The following is a 21,914-nucleotide window of genomic DNA, read 5'->3' as shown; positions in this document are numbered from 1 at the left end:
ATGTATTTAAGAAAACTAAAATGAGAGAGAGAGGTGAACAGCTGTGAAAAAAAAAAATGGTGAAATATTAAATATAAACTACCCCCAAAATAAAATGTGCATTTGTATATATAATATGTACAAACAAAAGTCCTATTTAAAGTAGGTAGGTGCTTTGATAACTAGTAGCTACACTCTTGAATATATTAATATTTCATGTACAAGTGACACTGTAGAAAGGGGAAATTTCTTTAAAATCTCAGGGCAATTCACCCAAGGTTTAAAAGGATGAAAATATAAAGAAAACTGGAATGATTGCTTATAAGTATACTAACAGTAATACTCTGTCACAAATTACATTTTTAGCTACTGTAGGGTATGTATAGGCTCGTCACAGCTAATAAGATTTTTCTTTCATCAGTTTTGTGTTAACATTCTGAAAATCTGAAATGTTTACTGTAATGAAATCATGCAATATATAGATAGCATATGGTTCCTGGTTTTGTTTATGTTGTTTAAAAATATCTAAAAGGACCGCTCAGGCTAAAGAGCAATGTTATTGCTTCCACAGGCAGTTGATGGGTTGTTTAATAGTATTTTAAATGTTTGTTAATGATAGTCTTAAGGAAACATAGAAAAGCACAGAAGCAATGTAGAATGGCAATAACAAAGTAGTCATAAAGATTAACATGCCACTAGGGGACAGTAGAAAGTCACAAAATGAGGTTCTGTTGAAGAAACCAGAACAAAAGGCCTTTCTTTGTCAAGAAAAGAAAAGAAAAGAAAAGAAAAGAAAAATAAATCACAAATATGCATTTCTAAACCAAAATCATTTTATAAGTGAGGGGTCTGAAACATATATAGGAGAAAAAAACTTTCAGGAGTCTATTTTTATATATTTTATATTTAAAGTTCCCTTGTATTGCAAAATATGCATGACTATTTAAAAGAATAAATTCAAGTGAAGACTTTAATTTTTACCAATTTTATATATTGTAAAATTTAAAGATCCAAAAATATGTACATCAGCACATTACTAATTACATACCAGTGACAAAATAAAACTCTGTAATCTTTATGTGTTACTTAGTGAGACATTGTGCAGAGATTAGATTATTTTAATTACTTAAACAGTCCAAATAAATGTCTGTCATTCAGGGAATAAAATGTGTTATAAGATATGGAAGAATAAGGGAATAAGCTATTTTTTAAAGCTTGCCATTAATATGGGACTATCTCCTTGTGATATAAACAGAAATAGTACATTTTTCAAGAGTGAAGTATGACCCTAAGAAATTCACCAACAGGCCAGATTCTGATACCGTTATTACATTAAATGATCCTAGTAAAGTCCAATACTTCTTATTTCAAAAAAGAGTAATAAAATCTTCTTTTTTGTGATTATACAATTTATTCATATAATACTGTTATTCTCCACTCAGAAAGTCAGTCAGACTTCAAATCAATGAATTACATACCAGGTTTTGTCCAGAGGTGTTCTTGTCAGTACATCATGAGAGGCCTTGTGTAATTTCTAAGTTTATAAAAAAGAGAATAATCTGATTGGTTGATAAAATTTCAGTCTTTGCAGTTATTGGATATCAACTAACAAGCTGAGAATTACTTACTAAATTTTATTTCCCAAACTGAACAATAGATTTAAGTCTAAAATCTTAAGAGATTATCAATTTTCCAGATCCTTGGAGCACCTAGTCCTCAGCAAGGTGCCTCTTAGTGAGGATCTTTCATAACTGTAACTTGGCATGTGTTAGTATTTACAATATGTACACACACTACCAGGGTGGACCTGTTGTGAGATATCTGCATAAACTGAACATTCAACAAAACAGAGAACATTTGTCAAAAATAGTTTTCTTCCACTATAATTTCTGATTTTCATTAAGCAGGAAACAAAAAAACAAGCCTTTCTATGGGAATAAAATACAAACATACACATATACAGTGTATGTAGAGAGGAAACTATCTCTTAGATACATACACAAACACTATTCTTCAGTAGTTTTCATGAGAATTTCTGTAACACTAAAAGGAAGATTCTCTGGTACAAGAATTCACCATAAACTCTATTTGTCTCATTTTAGGACCAAACTTGCAAAGATATCTCATCCTAAGGGATAAATATTTTGGTGTAATATTTCATGCATAGTAATTTGAACCAGCTATTCATGTACATAAAAAAAAAAATCAAATTTTTGCTTAATTGTTGTGCTGAGATGCATTCATAAAATGATAGTCCGTTCCATAGATTTTACAAAAACAACTTCATGTCCATATTTAGAGGCATTTTTTGAAAATGTACCTATAAAAATTACCTGATAATTACCAAATCACCAGTGATCAATTTCAAACTTTTAATTAAAAAAAAAAATCACCAAAAAAAAATCCTATTAAGACATGAAGCACAAAGGATGCCCATAATAAAAAGAAAACTATAGCCTCAAGTTGTACTGCAAAAAGAGAATCACCTCTAATTTACTATATACTTGATTTACATAGGGTTTTTTTTTCCTTTCTACAACTCTTCTTCAATTTAGTATTTTATAAATATACATGCTTGAAGATGAAGGGACCGGACCATTCAACAATGTCCTTATGCATATGCTGAATTTCAAGCAGTTGCTTAATTTCTCATCTTTTCAGTAAGGTATAAGCATATACTTAAATATTCTGGTGACAGGCATGAACTCAAGCATAGCTTTAGAAGTTACTCACATGCTCAAGTGCTTGACTGAATCAGAACCCAACTTCTGAAAGGCAAGAATACTTTTAATTCCCACTAACATCACTGAAGTAGGCGCTACATATCACTCAGTAGAAGTAATCCTTACTTGTGTTAATTGCTACAATGACTTCAATTGTAAAGACCAACAGGACTGGGCACTAAATGTGTAGATGAAGGCTTAAAATAGAAAATCAATAATGTTCTGTATCATGAGTTACTGTGTTTAATGAAGTCTTCATAATTTCATGGGCAGTTGTAAGAAATGGTATCATATAGCGAATGCCACATATAAGCAGTTCCTAGTTCTACTGTTCTACCAAACAGAAGATATTACAAAAATGTGAAATTATTTTATAGCTTTAGCAATGTAATTAAAATTTAAGAATATTTTATACCTTGTGCCACAATAAAAACTGTCAGGTTCACAGCTATCTCTGATGTGTCCTAAGTTTCAATCTACCAATGACAAAATTTGAGCATGTGTAAATATCCACCCATTTTCAATGCTATTTTCTATTATTTACTTGGACTCCATCTCTGTGCAATAGGATTCCAGAATGTTACCCTTCTACTCCACTCCTTCTCACCCTTCCTAGAGAAAAATCCTTATTTTACTATACTATCTCCCATTTTTTTACTTCCTTCAAGTCATTTTCATCTCCTTGAAGGCCCTTTCTGTTTTTGCTGTGTCACCCCAAGGCCCTCTCCAAATCTAAATTCACAGAATTTTTTACTTTCACTGCCACATGTTTTTTTCTGATGAAAATTCTTTTCCATTCCTGCATCTTATGCATGTGTGTCATGGGCATAACAGTCAAAGCATTTGGTAAATCCTAGAAAACAGCATACAACTGTGATGATTTTGCTTTAACAGCATGTTCCAGAGAGCATACGCAACCAAACATTAAAAGACTACATAACTGTAAACCTGGAAGCCTGTAAGTTAGGAATCATAAGTAAATTTTGCATGCAAGAATCATGCATATAAGTATTTCTAAGAACAAGCCCCAAGGCTCTAATTTAGGGAAGTGCTTAACCATATGGTTAATTCCATCTATTCAGGACAACATTTAAATGTGTTTAAGTTCACTGGAGGAGGTGCAAAAGGTCAAATAGGGAAGCATTCCTGAATCAGGTCCCACATTTGCTAAGATTTTTATTCCAATCTTGTGTTGCATTATGTATGGGTGGAAACCTACACCAGCACAAAATCCTACTGAAGTCAATGTTCAGTGATCCAGCTGTGCATAGTCCAATCTAGTACTATTGCACTTTAAAGTATTCTCCTCTGTCTACTGAAGAAGGTATTAATTTAACTGTCTCTACAGCAGACAAACTCTTGGTCTTGCTTTTTAGAATACTACGTGTTTATTCTTTTAAAACAATGATACTTTGGGTATAATTATTTTATACATTTAAGTTAATGTATGCAACTGCATTTGTGTGCTGTGGTCTGTATCTTTGGCACAGTTCGCAAAATTATTTCTTTAAAATAAACCTATTATGCTAAGAGGCATTTTTAAGTAGGCTGCTATGCATTTAATCTGTGGATAAAATAGTGAAAGGCCACATACGTGTGAACAACAAAAAAGCATTTATTGAGGGAGTTCTTTTAACCATCATTTGTATGATATTTTGTAAAATACTATAAAATTATGGTTAATATTTAACATACAGCCATACTTTTAAAAACTGCATTCTTCTACCGAAAATCGGAAGACAATCTGCCTACTAGATTTGGAAACTCTTCCCCCCATATTAATACTTTAAGGGATTTAAAGGAGGCGGGGGGAGGAATGAAAATAATTTTTATTTTCTTTTTTGAATAAGAATAGAAAATATATACATCCTCTGTAAAAAACTTCACCATGTATGAGTGTAAATCTACTGATCTCCCATTTAATTCTTGGTGCATAGAAAACAATGGATGGATCTGATACAGCACCTGATTGATATTTCCAGGGTGTGAAAACCTCCACCATGAGATTAGGCTGATATTGCATATTCAAACACATACAATGATATATTTGTCATTGCTATTGACCTTTATCTCTCCAGTTTCCTGACAACCTTCTACAGTTATTGACATTACAAATACCAGCGACAACGTGCAGGGCAAAGTATAACCTTTCATTTACCTTCATGTCCCTCAAATGACTCACGTAGGTAGTTTCAACAAAAGCTGCAAACAATGATACTGTTGATTTTTTTTTCTTAACTTGCTAAAATGTTTTCCATTTTCCTCTTGTTCTCTGAAAATCATGCCAATAACTCACTACAAAGGAAACGATTTCAAATGAATACAGGTAATTAGAAGTGTCAAGAAATCAGCAGAGAGTAGGGTGTCTGCCATCATTTCTGTGGAAAGAGTGCCAGACTCCCTTTCAAAAAGGTCTTTGTCATTTTTTAATAGAAGGTAATTAATGTAGACTACAGTAAAGTGTACAGGATCCCAGTCACTTGTCTTTCTTTCCTTATAAATGGGACCATAAAGATGTTTTGATTTCTAGAAACAATCTTCTGAGGTTATTTAAAAATGACTTTTAATTACAAGAATAGTCTTTTTTAGTCTTCTAAAAGCAAGAAAAGGGAGAATGTAGAAAGGGCACATTGATTACAGTGACAAAAGAAAGCTTTATTTTAAAAAAAGTACAGAGCTAAGTTGTTTGTTCCAAAAGTGACACAAGATGATTTGGCACAACTAGTGATATCAGCTGAGGAGAACATCAAAATACAGCCCATGATCATTGAAATCTATCCATCAGTACCCCACAAATCAAATATATTAATAAATCAAATGAAATACAATGCTTCCGTTACCATAATTACAGACTTTCAATGTTATTTGGAAAATGGTATCTATTTTTCCCTGCTAGGGTAAGTAACAGAACTAATTATTTTGCCATTTTAAAGAGCACCTCTCTTAGGAATAAGAAAATATCTCCTTAAAAGGCCATTTTCAGCATGTGGAACACAGTCTGCTTAGCTTTATAAGTCTTGCTAAAACCTATAACTTACTTTTATTTTAAATAAGTATGGGGGGAATATGGAGTGTGGATGTTATATTAAGTCACTTGTCCCTTAAGTTAGGTACCTTGTCTCCAGTAAAGACCCATGCCTGAGGACAAAGCAAACAAATAAAACCACACAAATAAATAAATAAATAAATAAAGGAAAGAAATCCAATATGGCACAATGATGGAAACTGGAACAAAGGGCAACATTTTTTCCTAACCCTTGCAAGATCGTAAGATTCACTGCTAAACATGACATTTAGAAGCCCTTATTTTAGCATACCTGTCTACAAATGGTGCCAACAGTCATAAAAATTACCCATACATTTTCCAAATATGGATAGAGTTTTCACTTTATATCTCCTAAAACAATCAATTCCACATTTTTTCAAGATGCACAACACAAGAAGATAAATTCTTTCAGGCTACATTTCATTGCTAGGTAAAGACTACTCTCCAAGTCGTAAAAAATAAAAGAATTCCCCCTTCTCAGTTTCATCATGCTTGGTAACAAGATGGCCTATAAAGCACATTTTTCCTGATACAGTGAAGTGTATATTAATACTTTGAAATTAGAAATTGTATTTTAAACAAAATGAAACAAAGGTTTGTGAACAAGTCAATCATTACAAAACAAGGATAGCAAAATTCATTTCAGAATGACACAGGACCCCTAGGATACAGAAGGTTAGTAGTAGAATAAGACAGAGAGTACCAAAATTGAAGTAATTAAAGTACCCAATTTCAAGTGTGTTCAGTCATTTAAAAAAGAATGAGGAAGAAAAAAACCCAGAAATTTTGAAATTCAACAGAACAAAAATGTTTGTATTACACCAAAATATCAATGTGAATGTTACGGCTGGAAATGTATCTAAAAAGAAGTTGACCAAGCTTCTAACTTAAGGAAATAAAGTATCTTTATCCTAAATGTGCTTTAAACACTGCATAATTCTATTGTGTAGGACCTGCAAAAAGTCATAACAAATATATAACAACAACCTGCATCAACAGTTCCTGGAACATCATTAATGAGCTAGAACCCTTTACCTTAGGCCCTTTTGTACTGTGTACTGAAGTAAAAAGAAAGACTTCCAACAATTCAAATGAGTAATCAATCAAGTTTTTTACCACCCAGACATCAAGAAGAGGGTAATGCCTGGCAAGATGACTGAAACGAGGGAACCACAGATATTCTCTGACTGTTACACAGTGGGCTCCAATTAAAAGGCTGGGCAACCTCTGCTCTACATAAAGCTTAATTTGCATTCCTAACACTTAAGTAGAAGTGCTGAAGAGCTGAAAGATTAGAACCATATATCTTTTGACACTAGAAGAGTGTTCAAACATTTGAACTTACGACAAATTTGGCATCACAGCAACAGAGCAATGTTTCAAATAAATATACTGTGGAGCACTGTATTCCAGTGAGTGTTATGTGTATCGAGCTAAATTCTGCTCTATTGTTGGAACAATATAGTTGCATTTATATAATTCTCTCCCATGAAGCTGAGCAGTATTGGAGTATTTGTGACACCATATATATGATGTAATATACTTTATTTTCTCCACATTTTGTATTTTTACACAAATAAAGATTGAAGTAATTAGATAAACATTGTAAAATATAGCATGGTACATGTCACAGAAAAAAACTAACTAAATTTGTTCTCATAGTGTAATTATGTGCTTGTTTATTTCTATTCCACCCTACCCAAAAGGCTCAGAGTGGCTTACAATTACCCCACTTTCTCCCACATAGGAGTCCACAAACAATACCCCAAAACTTGAGAACACCAGCTTCCCTGGTTTCCTCCAAACATCAGCTGCCTGCCCAAATCCTCATACAATCAACCCTCCCCGTTAATCCCAACCATTCCTCTAACCAACACTCATATCCAGATACAAGAAACTTATTCCCACCTCCACCACACTCCCACTGCTCTGCCTCACCCCCAGAAAAGATACCCCCAACAGTTCTACATCAGAACTGTAGCTGTCATTCTCCCTCTCCCAAAAAACACACCTAAATCCTCCACTTACTCAACAAACACAACACTAAATTCAAAAGAAATCTAACAAAAAGTAAAAGAATGACCCTCTACCCTATCTCTGTCACCAGCAAAAGACAATGCCAATGAGTACCCTTAAGCACTATTTCAGCAGCACCCACCAGGGAGGCTTGCAGTCTGGCTGGGTTCTTCTTAATGCCACATAAGGTCTTGAAAGATCATTATGGTGAACAAGATGCATAACTGTTTCCAAATTATCCCTTGCATTTTGGGTTGCAATGCACTGCATCACTGGCACAAAGTACCTTAAGAGCAGCAAAGCCTGTCAAAGGGATGATGATAACCTTAATGTTGGAGTGGTGGGGGAGGAAATCCATCAATATCACTCCTATGCAGAGTTACAATCCTATGTAAATTTTCAGCATTTAAAAAAAAATTCCCATTCAGTATCTGGATGAACCTAAGCCTTTTTCAAATTGCACATGAAAAAGCAGAGAAACCCTCCTCATCCCCACTCTAGAATTGCCAATAATCTGGTGGTTAGAGTACCCACCTGACATGTGGGAGACCCAGGTTCTCAGGGCTGCTCTGCCATTCTTCCATATCCCAAGTGAGTGTCCTAATTTCTACATAGTTGCCTATTCTCATGTACATATCTCAGGCCCCTGCCAGACATTACACTTAAGATTAACCAGTTAATCACATCTTAAGTTGTAACCCGGCCATGCATTAAAGCAATTAATGGCATCATAACACAAGAAATAAGTCACAAACTTATTCCACAAAAAATACAGCTGGTTCATATGATGCCATTAATTGAATGTGTGGTGCTCTTCCTCCTCCCTAACCAGCTGGAAGCCCCATGAGTTGATGGGGCTCTCAACTACAGCGGCACATGATGTGCTCCTATAGCTGGAAGCCTGAGTTCCGGGGCTCAAAGCCACGGAAGCACACCATGCGCTCTGGTGGCTAGGAGTTCTGTCAGCTGTGAGCACCATCAGCTGTGGGCTCCAAGCCATGGGAGCCTGCTACTTGCTGCTGAAAGGGGGAGCCCAGAAACATGATCCCAGGCTGTCCCTGCACCGGCAATAAGGTTCGATAGGATCTGATGCTTGATCCCACAATCACACCTCCTGCCATGCCCATGTCACATGGCAGGAAGCACTACTGTGTAGCTTCTACATCAGATACTATCAAGCCTTTACCTGCATGGATAGCAGGGGCCTCAATTTCTCCTGTTGGAGCTGTTCCACTTTGCAAAACTGAATATTCTTGGAGCAAAGGATTTGAACCTGAATCCTATATCTTGCATCTAAGGTGAGTGTCTATGCACTGAGCTATAAAGTCTGTCTCTGCCCCTAATTCAATAAATATTTAATTTATACACAGTGGAAAAGCTCTACTTGAAGCAAATGACAAATACCCACCCATGACAGCTGACAACCTGGTGGCTAAAAGCATCCACCTGGAATTTGGCTTGAATCAAGTAGATTAAGAACATCCCATACAACTGCCTTGAGCATTAAGTTACTTGTCTCTCTCCAGAAATTTTATACTGGACCTCGGAAACCTTTCTTGGAAAAATATTTCAGTTTCCTGAATAAACATTTTCTCACTAAAAAATATATATATATCCAGATTGGTTCTACCCCTACACCTTTTCCCTCTGTGGCCACCAAAGAGGACATAAATAGTGTTTTCTTCAGGCTGCTCTAACTTACCCAGAGGGCCTGCCCAAGGCACAGATTTTGAATTGTCTCTACCCATCCTGAATCATTCCATGCAGAGATTCTGGGCTTGTTTTGCTCAATAGGAGTGTTTCATGATCACAGACTTTATATATAAGTATTGGTATATTCCATACTAGCATAAAGTAAATAAACATTATTGTTTATTAGCGTAATAATTTTATATTGCAAAATACTTCAGCATATGAAGAATGCTCAAAATACCACAATACTGTTTACACTTCTAATTTCTACATTTTCTTCTCCAAATAAATCACTTCATGAACTACTGGCAAAAGTAACAGTAACTTTGCTTGCCATCTTGTGCTCTTGTTTGAATGGTCTATATATTGAGCATGTGCCTTTTGTTTCAAGTTGAAGTATTATTCCTTATCAACAGTAAAGGAAATGTCTGTATTTTATTATAAGCCATTTAAAGTCAAACAATGAACTGTAATGGTTTCCCCTGCTAGAGTATTTTAAAGTAAAAGTCAGAACAGCCGGTTTCTGGAACAATAAATGTGTTTCCTCCACAAAAAGCCTTTTTTATGCAAACCCTATCAATATTTTGTAGACCAACATATAAAAACAGCATCAATATTTTGAACCTTGATGTGCCCTTAAAAAGCATTTGGTCATGAAGACATATGTAGATGTCTTTTGAACTGTTTATGCTTCATTTGTCCCAATGGGACTATTGGTTGCTGAACAATGACAAATAAATGAAATAAGAAGATGCTTGAAAAGAATATCAGAAGCTGCTTCAAAACTTTTGTTAATTTGCTGCAAAAATAGCTTTAATTAGTAAGGCTTTTCCATGGCATTGGTTATTATAATAGTAAATATAGTCCACATCTTCCTGTTTATATGCGGACACATGCACATATATCTTATCACCCTGTTGACACTACCAGCTTGTTCTTTGCTTAAGGTACATAAGTTATTTTTATGTAATACAAACAAATAAGAATATACAGAGTTAAAAACACTTTCACCACTAAGTGTACTGTGATCAAACAAGCCTCTTCAGCCTGAAACTTTCCTTTTTTCACCACTTTCCCAATGTTCCTAAGGAAAGATAAGTAAAATAAGGTACAGTCCATACATTCTGGCTCTTTCAGGCCAACAGGCAGTGAACTCCAGCATTCAGGACTCTTCATTAAGTACACACTAGTATTCCCTTCTCATTTTTCTGAAAGTAGAATTTCATAGTGATTTACCATTTTGCAGAGATTATAAAATCTTATATTTGACCATCAAGTATAAACATTCTCCTGCATTGGTTCTGCAAAAGTAATTGTGCAATAATGCTATCATTTTGAGCTATGGCAATACAAGGTCAAATGTACACCAGCATGAGTGTATACAACTGCATTAATGTCAAAATAATTGTGTCAACTACTTCTAATGGTGAATTTGGTCCACAGCATGGTACCAATAAGAGGCATATACAGCCATACCCAACATCAATCATTATTCAGTTAGTTATTTGACATATTATTTAATGACAGTTCTGGATGCCTCTCATTACACTAAGGTAGTTTGAATTAATTTTCCGTGTTGTTGCATTTGCTGCAATGGCTATGTTTAGTGATGAAGAAATGTTCCTTTTGCCTGGCTAATACAGAAAAGCTGCAATAGTGGTTATTCCTTGACATCTTTAAACAACTGATAGTTTGGAGGACTGATCATAAGAACGAAAGGCTGGTTCTCCTGAGTTCTAATCTTGGCTGTGTTGCTAACTCAGTTAATAACCTTGGGAGTTCATCCCAGTAGCTTTCAGTCTCACCATTTGTAATAAAGGAACCTTTCTACTTCATAAACCATAACAAGATTAAGCACTTAATATCTGTGAAATATTTGTACATGTCAATTGCTACATAATGCCAAATATTTTTAAACACCAGTCTGAGAAAGTTGGTGAGTTTCATCTGGAAAAGCTGTGCATGAATAAATCTATTGCGGTTTTTTTTAATTTCTCGCCTCAAGGTTTCTGTTTAAGTTTGGGATTTGAATGAATGCCAAGTGTAAAGCAAAGTGCAGTGCAAAATCTCTCTTTTGCAGGGTTTTAAATCAAAATACCCAATTTAGCAAATTTGCTGTATGGAACCACAGTCTGCCAAGGTTCTTTAAAAGGTTTGTCCGAAAATATCATCAACATGGTTTAATTTATAGCTCACGTTGGGCCCAAAATTGAACCTGAAATCTCAATTTCTCAAAAAACATTTCAGCAATGTTTGAGTAAAACTTTCTAACCTCTAATTGTACCTCTTCTTGTATATCCAAAATGGAATGGATCTGTTTTCTAGAGGTGCTTTGTATTTAATCCAAGATGGCAGAACTCTAATAAGAACAATTCAAAATTGTCAATGCCATCAAACAAATCCAGCTTCAGCAATGATTTGTCCTCATACTTGGACTCTTAGCTAATCAAATCAAATGCACCTTCCTTGGTTCATAACCAAAAACTTTCATTTACTTTCTCACTCTTACTGTCTCATAAACACACCATTACCTGAAAGAAAGTAAATACATATGAAATAATATGGGTCAAAGATGAAAACTGTGGAGTACCAAACATAGCCAAAGCAACTGAAACATCATCAATAGTGATGACAGAGACCCACCGTGTGAATTAAATATTTTTATACATCTCAGTAACAACTGCACTAGAACTAAATAACTTACAGTCAAAATCCCATGATTCACTATGACATCGTTCTCCCATGAGCATATGAAAAATGTGACCTAAGAAAGTGGCCTAAAGGAAAGAAGAGAACCTCCCTCCAACACAGGTAGGCAACTTAAGAAGATGGAGTGCTGTAACCTTACACTCACATAACCCTCACCTCAAATGCATTAAATGACCTTCTATTTCCCTTCGCATTCAAGTAGTCTAATAAGGTATTCTGCTCCATAGAATTTTGCTATCATTTAATATCTATATGGCTGTTCTACTTGTTGTATTAACATAATAATTGCTATGCAGTGTATTAAATATGGCTCGTTTTAATGCTATATCGATAGGCCTGACCTCATAATAAATATTACTGTCCTTGGTCTTTAAATGTTGAACAGTGATGTTCAGGTCAATGGCATATTAATAGGAGTCAATTACATTCATGAATTGTTAATTATTTACTTTTCTTGTTTTGCACATTATACCAGTAAGCAAAGAAATTGTGATAGCTTTCCCACAAGAGGAAAGAATAACATGAAGATGCAAAATAGCTAGACGAAAAGGGCAACTTTAATTTAATCTAACATTTCTGGAGTTGTACCCTGCTTTGGTCTGAAATTCTGGTCAAATATTTTGGCTTAGATTCAATTGATAACATTCGGTAACTTGCTAATTTTGTATTATGACACAAAAGTGAAATATTTTATTTGGAATACAGTGCTATATGATGAAGATTACTTCTCTAAGGTTTTCAGTTTAAATTAAGATTGTGCGTAACTCATACAAAGGAAAACAAGTGCAGAAAATATCTGTGTTTCAGATTTATATTTCTTAAAACACTTTTAAGCCAGCATAACCATAGCAAAGTTATATCCACCATGGCCGCGTCCAAATGAGTGCAGCCGTGCAGTATGTGGTGCCACAGACATGTCTGATGTACTATATACCACACATTGAGCTGTTCTCCACATGAGAAGGGAGCAGTGCATGGGATTTTTTTTAGGCCCCTGGATATCCAGAGGTCAAAAACACCTTCAAAACAAAAAGTGGAGCGGTACGTGCGGGGGGCAGCATGTGCTGCTCAAAACTGGAGTCTGGCCAGCTGGAGTTAGACTCCAACTGCCAGCCAGCCTCCACATGCCTGGATCGCTGCTGCTGCTGCTGCAGCTCAGGGAGGTCCCCAGAATCCCAGGTAAGGCTGCTGGGGCCAATCCAGCACTAGCCCCAGTCTCCCCTACCCTGCCCAGGGTAACTTGCTTAGCGCCAGAGGGCATGTGACACCAGCATTCCCCAGGCACAAGTAGTTGCAGCATAACGTGCACCACTGCTAGATGTCCCCAGGGAACCAAACATCCATGCACGGGTAGATGCAGCCCATAAGTCTGGTATTAGAAAAGAAAGAATCAGATTCATCAAACCCTGGATAATGCACCTTGAGGCTTATAAATCAATCAGTGGTGGCAAGAATGGATGGGCAAGCATGCTGAGCCCCAAAAGCTGCTTGAAGAAGAGGCATGCCAGAATGGAGCATGGAGCACCTCACCCTTCTATCCCCCCTTTCCTCTTTGGCTTCAACTCCAGAAGAGGAAAGGCACAGCAGTGGTGGCACTGCAGGAACATATGTCAGTGGAAGTCATTCGGGGAAGGCGGGGGGGAGAGGTGGGGAAGGGGGAGGGATGTCAACTCACTCTTATGTTGCCAAAAACCTTTTTTTGGGCCACTGGGCAAAAAATGAAGTGAAATATCTCAATAGCACTAAACTTCCAGCTGCTGTTCCTGTGCTGCTACCACTGCAGGAGCTTTCACCAGAGGCTCTGCAAGGAAAGTGCAAGAGGAAGAGGAGAGGGGGACAGATCTTTAATTAATCAAGTTGTGAAAGATAACAATTCCATTTTAAAATACTCTTAACTACTCTTAACTAAATTTATCTTTTATTACATCTCATCAAAGAAATTATGTTAAGAACTCATGTTAAGATTGCTTAGTTAAGAAAATCAGGATGTGATAAAGTTACGCTTAAATAAGCAACACTAACTCTGCCCATTGTTGCCTTAACAATATGCTGCAGTCTTTAATTTCATGATTATACAATAATACAAAAATATAGCAGAATCATTTTTTACATGTGTATAAGATGCTATATCTTTTGCATTCTTGTACATTCTCACAAATTTTGTCACAGTAATCCAGTATAACATTATTGACAATGTAAAGATACTTTTTTTAGCGCTGTAAGTTTTAATAATTTAATTATCAGCCATTAATTAGTTACTTTTACTTTCCTTAAGTGCAATTCAAGAGAAGAGACACTTAATTATAATTTAGCTTAGAAGTTGGGTGGCCTAATTATATGCCTGAATATTTCCACTATTAATCTTTAAATCTAATCTGTACTATATTTTAAAAGCAAATCAGTTTTCAGACTTCAGTGCAATTTCTTTGGCTGTCATATAAAGAGTAGCACATTACTGCATAGGATATGTAATTACACAAGTGCTTAATTTTAAACATTTTAAGCAGAAAAATATGACAATATAACATTTTAGGAACTGTATGCATTTTGTTAAATAATATACTGCTACAAATAAACAAAGGGCCAAAGTTAAGGTTGCATAACTGTCAGACATTCAAGCTCAATTAAAATACCTGCTTTGATAAAATTAACTTTTTAAAGAAAAAAAGTATAGCAAATAATAAATTCCACTTAAAACTCTTTGGCTAAATATCTCAGAGTATTTACCTTGGCTTCCCAAAAACTTTATCTCTTTTTCCCCCAAGAAGAAAGATAATTATAAGATCCATCATTTCTGTAAACCCTAACTTCATTTTCTCTTCACCTTAAAAAAATCAGCAATAATGTTACAGTGCTTCTCACTATCTCTGCCTTATTCACTGCATACCTTAAATACATTTTTTCAATTTGGAACTAGGTACTGGCAACATGGCATGACATGCAATATGGTATTCTTTAGCTCCACACTTTATAAAGCTAGCGTAAAACCCTTCAGTAAAACTGCTAACGATGCCTATATTATATTCATGTTCATGCATTTTTGCAGAAAATAGGCCTTTGGATGGAAAACTGCAAAATGAGCAGTGCATGTAGAATAAAATATTAAATTATCTTAAATAGGTCAGGTGAAGATCATGTCAGCCAACTATTGCTCCTTCACACTGAGAGCTTTATCCTTACCCAAACTTACTTATATGCCAACTGTTTTGCTACTAAAATTGGGACTGAGAGAGACCATAAATTGTACACAGTAGGTGCATCTACACATCTGCAGTTGACTTATTAGCTACACAATAAAGTGTCACAGTCTATATGGGTGCCAGTACTAGGGTGCAGTAAGCTAATTAACTCTGCCATAAGATAGTACTGTCGGGCACAGTACTATCTTACAGCGGAGTCATTTAGTGCACTGAAACATGTGTAAACACTGAGCACAGGCATAAATTGCACCCAGTCAGCCCAGCCAGCCCAGCCAACCGAAGGCCTGTTCTGCCCCTGTCAAAGTGCTGCTGTCCTGAACACACATGTAGACACTGCACCTAGGAGCAGTGTACTCCAGCTCAAAGAGCTCCAGAGTTTATTGCATCACATTAATTGCACGTATAGATGCAGCCAGTAATAAGTAAATTGCTTTGTCCCATTCCTTTCGTACTCTAAAGCAATTAAATAATTTTTACACAAACGTTCATCAAAAGAGAAGTCAGCTTACAGCAGAAATTTAAAGTTAAAAGTTGAAGGTTGTGGTAATCAAATACATGATGTTATGAAGAAAAACAAGTGATCACTTCTGCCCCATTAAAATGTACTACTATATTAAAAAAACAATAGAAATTTTGCATCTTTTGGTAAATACTATTTTTACTTAATTACCTATAGGTATTTAACATTTTTTTAAATAAAAATGGGATATAGAGTGAATATGCATGATACTGAGTATGATTCAAATGGTTCTTTCAAAAAGATTATCTTATAAGAATCTGAAGTTTTCCAGAAACAAATTTAAAAGCATCTTTTTCCATACAGTGACATTTTTAAAGCTATGAAACAGTACACAGACACAGAAGAAAAAGAAAACCAATTCCACTGGCAACCCCCTAGCCAATCACAGCACATCTGCCTTTTTTCTATGATGACAAGGATGAACAGATGCTTTTTAATATCCATAAACCAATATGCTAAATATGAAAACAAAGGAACATATACAATAAATTGCTAGTAATTCTATTAATCTAAGATACATTCAATTTTCATTTTTGTATCTATCAGTTTTTTCCTGAAACTTCTTCCTACTTATAAATCAGAGCACTAAAGGGAAATAAATACATACGTATCCTAGTGATCTAACACCCATCCCAAGCTAGCCCCATCTTGTGTCACTGCCTAAGTCATGCAAATTACACCAGAACTGCCAGTTGACTAAGATTAATGACACTGCGCCAGCTTCTTTGTTTCTCTCTGCGGCCGTTTAGTGTGAAATACTATCCAAAAACATTATCTATCCTCTATTAATCCCACAAATTTGTTCACACCATGCACATTGTTTAGGGCAATTTACAACAGGAACATACTGAGCACAATTGCATTTAATTACTTGGGTTCTAATTACATTCATTAAAGGCTAATAAAATAAATGAAACAGCTTTAAAAGCTTCTGCAAAACACATGGGTCTTGTCTCCCTCGTGAAGCATACAGTAGATGTTTGATGTGAAATACAGATTTGCTCATATATGTGTGTCTATCATATATCTGTAATATGCATAAAGACATATATACAGTGCATATTAATATACCTAAAAACCATATGCATACAGATTTCAAATGAACCTGAACACTGATATTCACTTATATGACTTGCTATAAAGATGTCAAGCACCCCAAACTACTTTTTAATGTGGTATGTAAAGAGAGGGGAATATCAGTTTTGAAATTTCAGTCCAATTCTTCTAATTGTTTCCACCTGCACTATAGACTTATTTATCCTCTCTCCTCTATATCTGTATTGTAAAGGATGCAAAATGACATTAAAAAGGAAAGAAAGAAGAAACGTATTTTTGGTAAACATTCTTAAAGATATTTCATTAATGTTCAGTTCTGACACTCACTGAGCCTTTGATTGGTTTCTCTTTAGCAGCGGATGCAGCATATTTAAAGAACACACAAGCTATTTGTATTAAAACACACGTTCTAAAGCACACTAGGCAGTCTAAGTAAATCCCCCATGGTGGTTAAAAATGCAGCTTTTTAATAACATCATTTCCTAATTATTACGTGCCTATCCTATTTACGTTGTGCTTAGGAGGCTGGTTGTGGCAAAAAATGGAAACTAGAACATCATATTGACCACTATGCCAGCCAGAGTTCAGTGCCCAATGTTCAGAAAATAGTGTTTAGTATATGCTTATCTTGTTATTACTATTCACTGTCTTTACATTTACTAGAGGATAGCTCTTACAATTCTGTGAAAGAAATAAAGTTCTAGTTGAATATCTTACAAGTCTTGGTCTATGCGATCATGATGTGTACTCAACTGAAAGATGCTATTTGGCAAACTTAGAAATATAATTACTTATTGCAAATATTCTGCAGTATATTTATAATGACAACCAAATATGCATGGCATCACAATTTCAAAACAGGCACTGCACTCACAATCTTGAACTGACTCATCAGAAAACAATTAGAAACTGAAACTGGAAAAAAAAAATCATAAGCACTGAAATGTAAGGCTTGCCTAGTATGTGTCTCCCTGCAATGAACATTGATCTGCAACCGCTAATCCCAAATACATTGTAAACATTTAGCTTCTCTTAGCTTCAAGATGTTAGCTGTATAACTCAACTATCTTTCTATTAGCCTCTACCTGACTTCTACCTGATTCTGTAAACAAGTTGCACTCTTTAGTAAAGGACTGAAAGATCAATTTTATTTTCCTTTTGGAATGCCATTTATTTATTTATTTATTTTGGGCACACTTTCAAAGAAGTATGTGGGGATTTATCTATGCAGGCCATTCAACTGAAAGCTCTCAAGTAATTAAAATTATGGCAACCATTTTAGAAATGTACCTGAAAATGTGTCTAGCTGTACCTCTTAAATCTCATCCTGGGTTTCTTGCTATGAAATAGGACATATGACCAGCCTTTTTGCAAGCTACAGAAAAGAAGAAATCTTTAAAAAAAATAATAGCATCCAATCAGATGTATAAAGCTTTTATTCATAACTGAACATATCCTTGGGCGGAGGGGAGGGAGTGGTTGAGAGGGGAGGGGCATCCCTTCTACCACAGCAAAACTGCTTCATCAGCTCAACACAGCCACCGCCTGGCCTCCCCTCTGAAGACAACATTAAAGTGAGGTAGGGAAGGGCTGAAGTCTTTGCCTCACATCTTCATAACCAGGCACTCTACAAACCTCCTCCCTATTAGGAGACTGGAGAGCTCAGAAAATTGGTAATAAGGCAAAAGAGCCCTTCAGTTCTCTGTTTTTTTGGTTCAGATCACAGCTTCCCAGTAGTGACCAAGTACAAGTGCCACCTAGTTGATGGTTTAAATGAAATGGAATGGGTGATCTCAGTTCAATACCTACTGGACAAACATTTGTAACACTGAATGCCCTGGCAAATAGAATAAAAACAGTCCCACCACACAAAAATTGTTTCCCTTCAGCAGCAGCTAAAACACCTCAATCCCTGAAACATAAACCAGACTGCTTTAACTATGACAGCAGAAGGAAAGCTAGAAGCAGGGTACTGTCAGTAAGGGATTCATAGCAACTTTTTACTTGCATTCATGTAGAATTACTTGAAAGTCAACACAGCATATTTTTCTAGGCTTTTCCTGGGTAATCACAAAAAACATGCGGGTGGAAAATCTAACAGCTTCATGGTTTGGATGGATACCCTAGCCCTGAGAAGGCTTGAATTATTGTGCAATATTCTTAAATTGCTTCTTGTACTTTATGCAGTATTGGTTGTGCACATATACACAAAATGTTACAATGCCACATTATTTTTTTTTAAAACCACAAAATATTAAGACCTGAAAACTCCAACTGCATAATGTAATGGTGTCAGCCAGAGAGGATGGAAACTTTAATCATGTGTTGAAGTACTGATGAAGTAATTCTTTTAGGCAGTGGAATGGATCTAGCTAAATAGGGACTCACTTTCATTCACACCTAACTCCTGTTTACTTTAAGGAGAATCTTTAGAAACAGCCTTCTACTTCCTTAGGGTAAGGCCAGGTTTCATTAAAGTCAATACGATTTTTCCATCGCCTTTACTGGGATTTAATGTATGACTTTACATGCGCAAATTATGACATATTCAATCTACATTAACGCTCACGTAGTTCATTTTATGATAAAATGAAAGATGATTTCTCTGCCCATATCTGAAAATCAGCACTCTATAGTCAAAATAAAACAAGCTTTACTTAAAGCCATTATATAGTCACAAAATGTAAATGGTGTTTCTAATACCATGCGATTGAATTAAAAAACCATACAACGTGAATCTATGAAAAGCACCAGAGAAATGACTAAGTACAAACTAAAAGCCAGTGACCTCAATCCTTAGCAGTCCCTTGACCCTTATTACTGCAGCCGTTGGTGTAGGGAAAAATTAAAGATGGCTAGAAATCATCGGGTTAACATACTAGGGCTCAGAAATCTGACCTTGGTTACTTGCAGCATATAGCCTCTACTAAAAGTGAGTATATGAGGAGAATTAGAAACAGAGCTAGCAAAGGTCAGCTTGAGTGCAGCTACACTAAGAAAGATGAGGTTGAAATGGCAAAAAATGTGCATCACTTCAAAGTGTTCATCTTTTCTGCTATGGGGAAAAAATATCAGAGTACCAGAGAATTTGTTTTTTTCCATCAACCAAAGTGTGGACAAACGTTAACAATTCTGAATGTTCAGGGCCTTAAAATACAACTTCTGGTTACTCAGTCACATGGAGACAGATTACTAAGATCTTCGATGGGCATTTATTTAAAAAAAAAATCAAATTGTCGATATTGCATTAATTTAAATAAAAAAGTTGCAATGAAAGAATGATGTGGGTGCTAAGGCACTTGGTTGACTACCCAGAGCCTCGTAAGTTTGAGGCTGTAGCAGAATCCTGTCCAATTCTAACAAATACATGAATACTGCTAAATACCTTGTCACATGGACACAGAAAGGAAAGGAAAGGACTAGATTGGTGTAATAGGACAGGACTACATTTCAATTCAAAAGGGGTCAATGGTTTGTCCTACGCCCAGATGGCATATTGGGCTAACATAAGCATCTGTTGCCAGCAGGTATGGTGACTAACATCATATCCAGGTGCCTTAGACTTCCTCAGCTCAAAGGATCATAACCAATTACAGCTGAGTTGACTGGGTATGGGCATCACAACAAGTCAAGAGCAAAGTTCAAGCTTACACTTCTAGATTTATAGCAAGATACATTAACTATTCTACTACTATTGCACCCCTACTAAGCCTAAGGGTTTCATTAATTTAAATGAAACAGAGCAAAAGACCAGGGCAGATGTTTTCCTTTGCTTCTGTCTGCAACACCTGGGACTTGAATATTTACAATATTTAAAACTACTATAGACATTAAAAATCAACTTTTATAAACAAATAACTCAATGCTTTCTACAATACTTATTTCATACTTTGAGTAAAAAAACTGTGCTAATTTGAAGTATTTATTACAAAGAGATGATTCTTTAACTATAACCACTGTAACGAGGTCTATTTCTTTAAACCTAGATTACAAGTTTTGCATTAAGGCAAATAGATCAAAGCCTAACTAAAAAAAGAAAGGAAAGGAACAGGTAAAAAAAAAAACTACAGTAAGAGAAGCTGCTGAATTTTCACTTAAAAAAAATGAAACACCAGGAGTAATTTGCTGTATTCTAAAAGATATTTAGTCATACAAAAGTAATAAGCTATTACATGATAATTTTTTTGGAATGCTGAATTAGAAAAATAATCAATCATAATGGGTAATTAATTATTATTTGTAATGGTTTGACACCCTGTCTTCCTCCCCCATTAGCACATGATAATTCTGCTAAAAATGTAACACCGGATGGAGTTGTTATCCTATCAAAATATGAATGAGGAAGTAATAGCTCCCTTGAGAAAAAGAGGAGCCAGAGTGCAGGCTCAGCAGTCTCTACAGTGGAATTCTGGAACCAGCTAAGACTAAGGAGAAATCTGGGTTTGTTTCATTTTGAGTTTCTCCTATGAATAAAGTCAAATCCTAGATAAAGGATAATATTTGATCCATCAATTTTTGCAGAAGCATGGAAGCCATCTATCTAATCAGGCCATTATAAAATGGGAACAAGATTTCAATTGCGGCCATATTGTAACTATGTAATAATGAACCAAAAACAAGTTCAAGAAGGTCTTTGTATGATTAGGCTGGGCAAAGGGTTCAATTATATGGTGCTATTGCGGGCATAAAAAGGAAAAGAAAAATTTGAGCTATAGACACAAAAGATATGACCAAAGGATTCTGAGGAAAAGGAATGAAAGGCATGATCTATGCCTTATTTCAAATATATGTAATTTAAAAACTGAGATAGATGTCTTAGTTTGTAGCGCTTGTAACTACAAAAAGCTAACATGCATACATCCAGGGTATCTGTAATGCTACCAAATGCCAAACAGAAACTTCTTTGTAGTGTTATATTTAGTAATTCTGTGTGTAACGTCTGGACATGTTGTGTCACAGAGGGGCTCTTGGTC

This window comes from Alligator mississippiensis, chromosome 2, assembly GCF_030867095.1.
Source record: "Alligator mississippiensis isolate rAllMis1 chromosome 2, rAllMis1, whole genome shotgun sequence".
In the NCBI taxonomy this organism is placed as follows: Eukaryota; Metazoa; Chordata; order Crocodylia; family Alligatoridae; genus Alligator; species Alligator mississippiensis.
Note: the sequence above shows the minus strand (reverse complement) of the source record.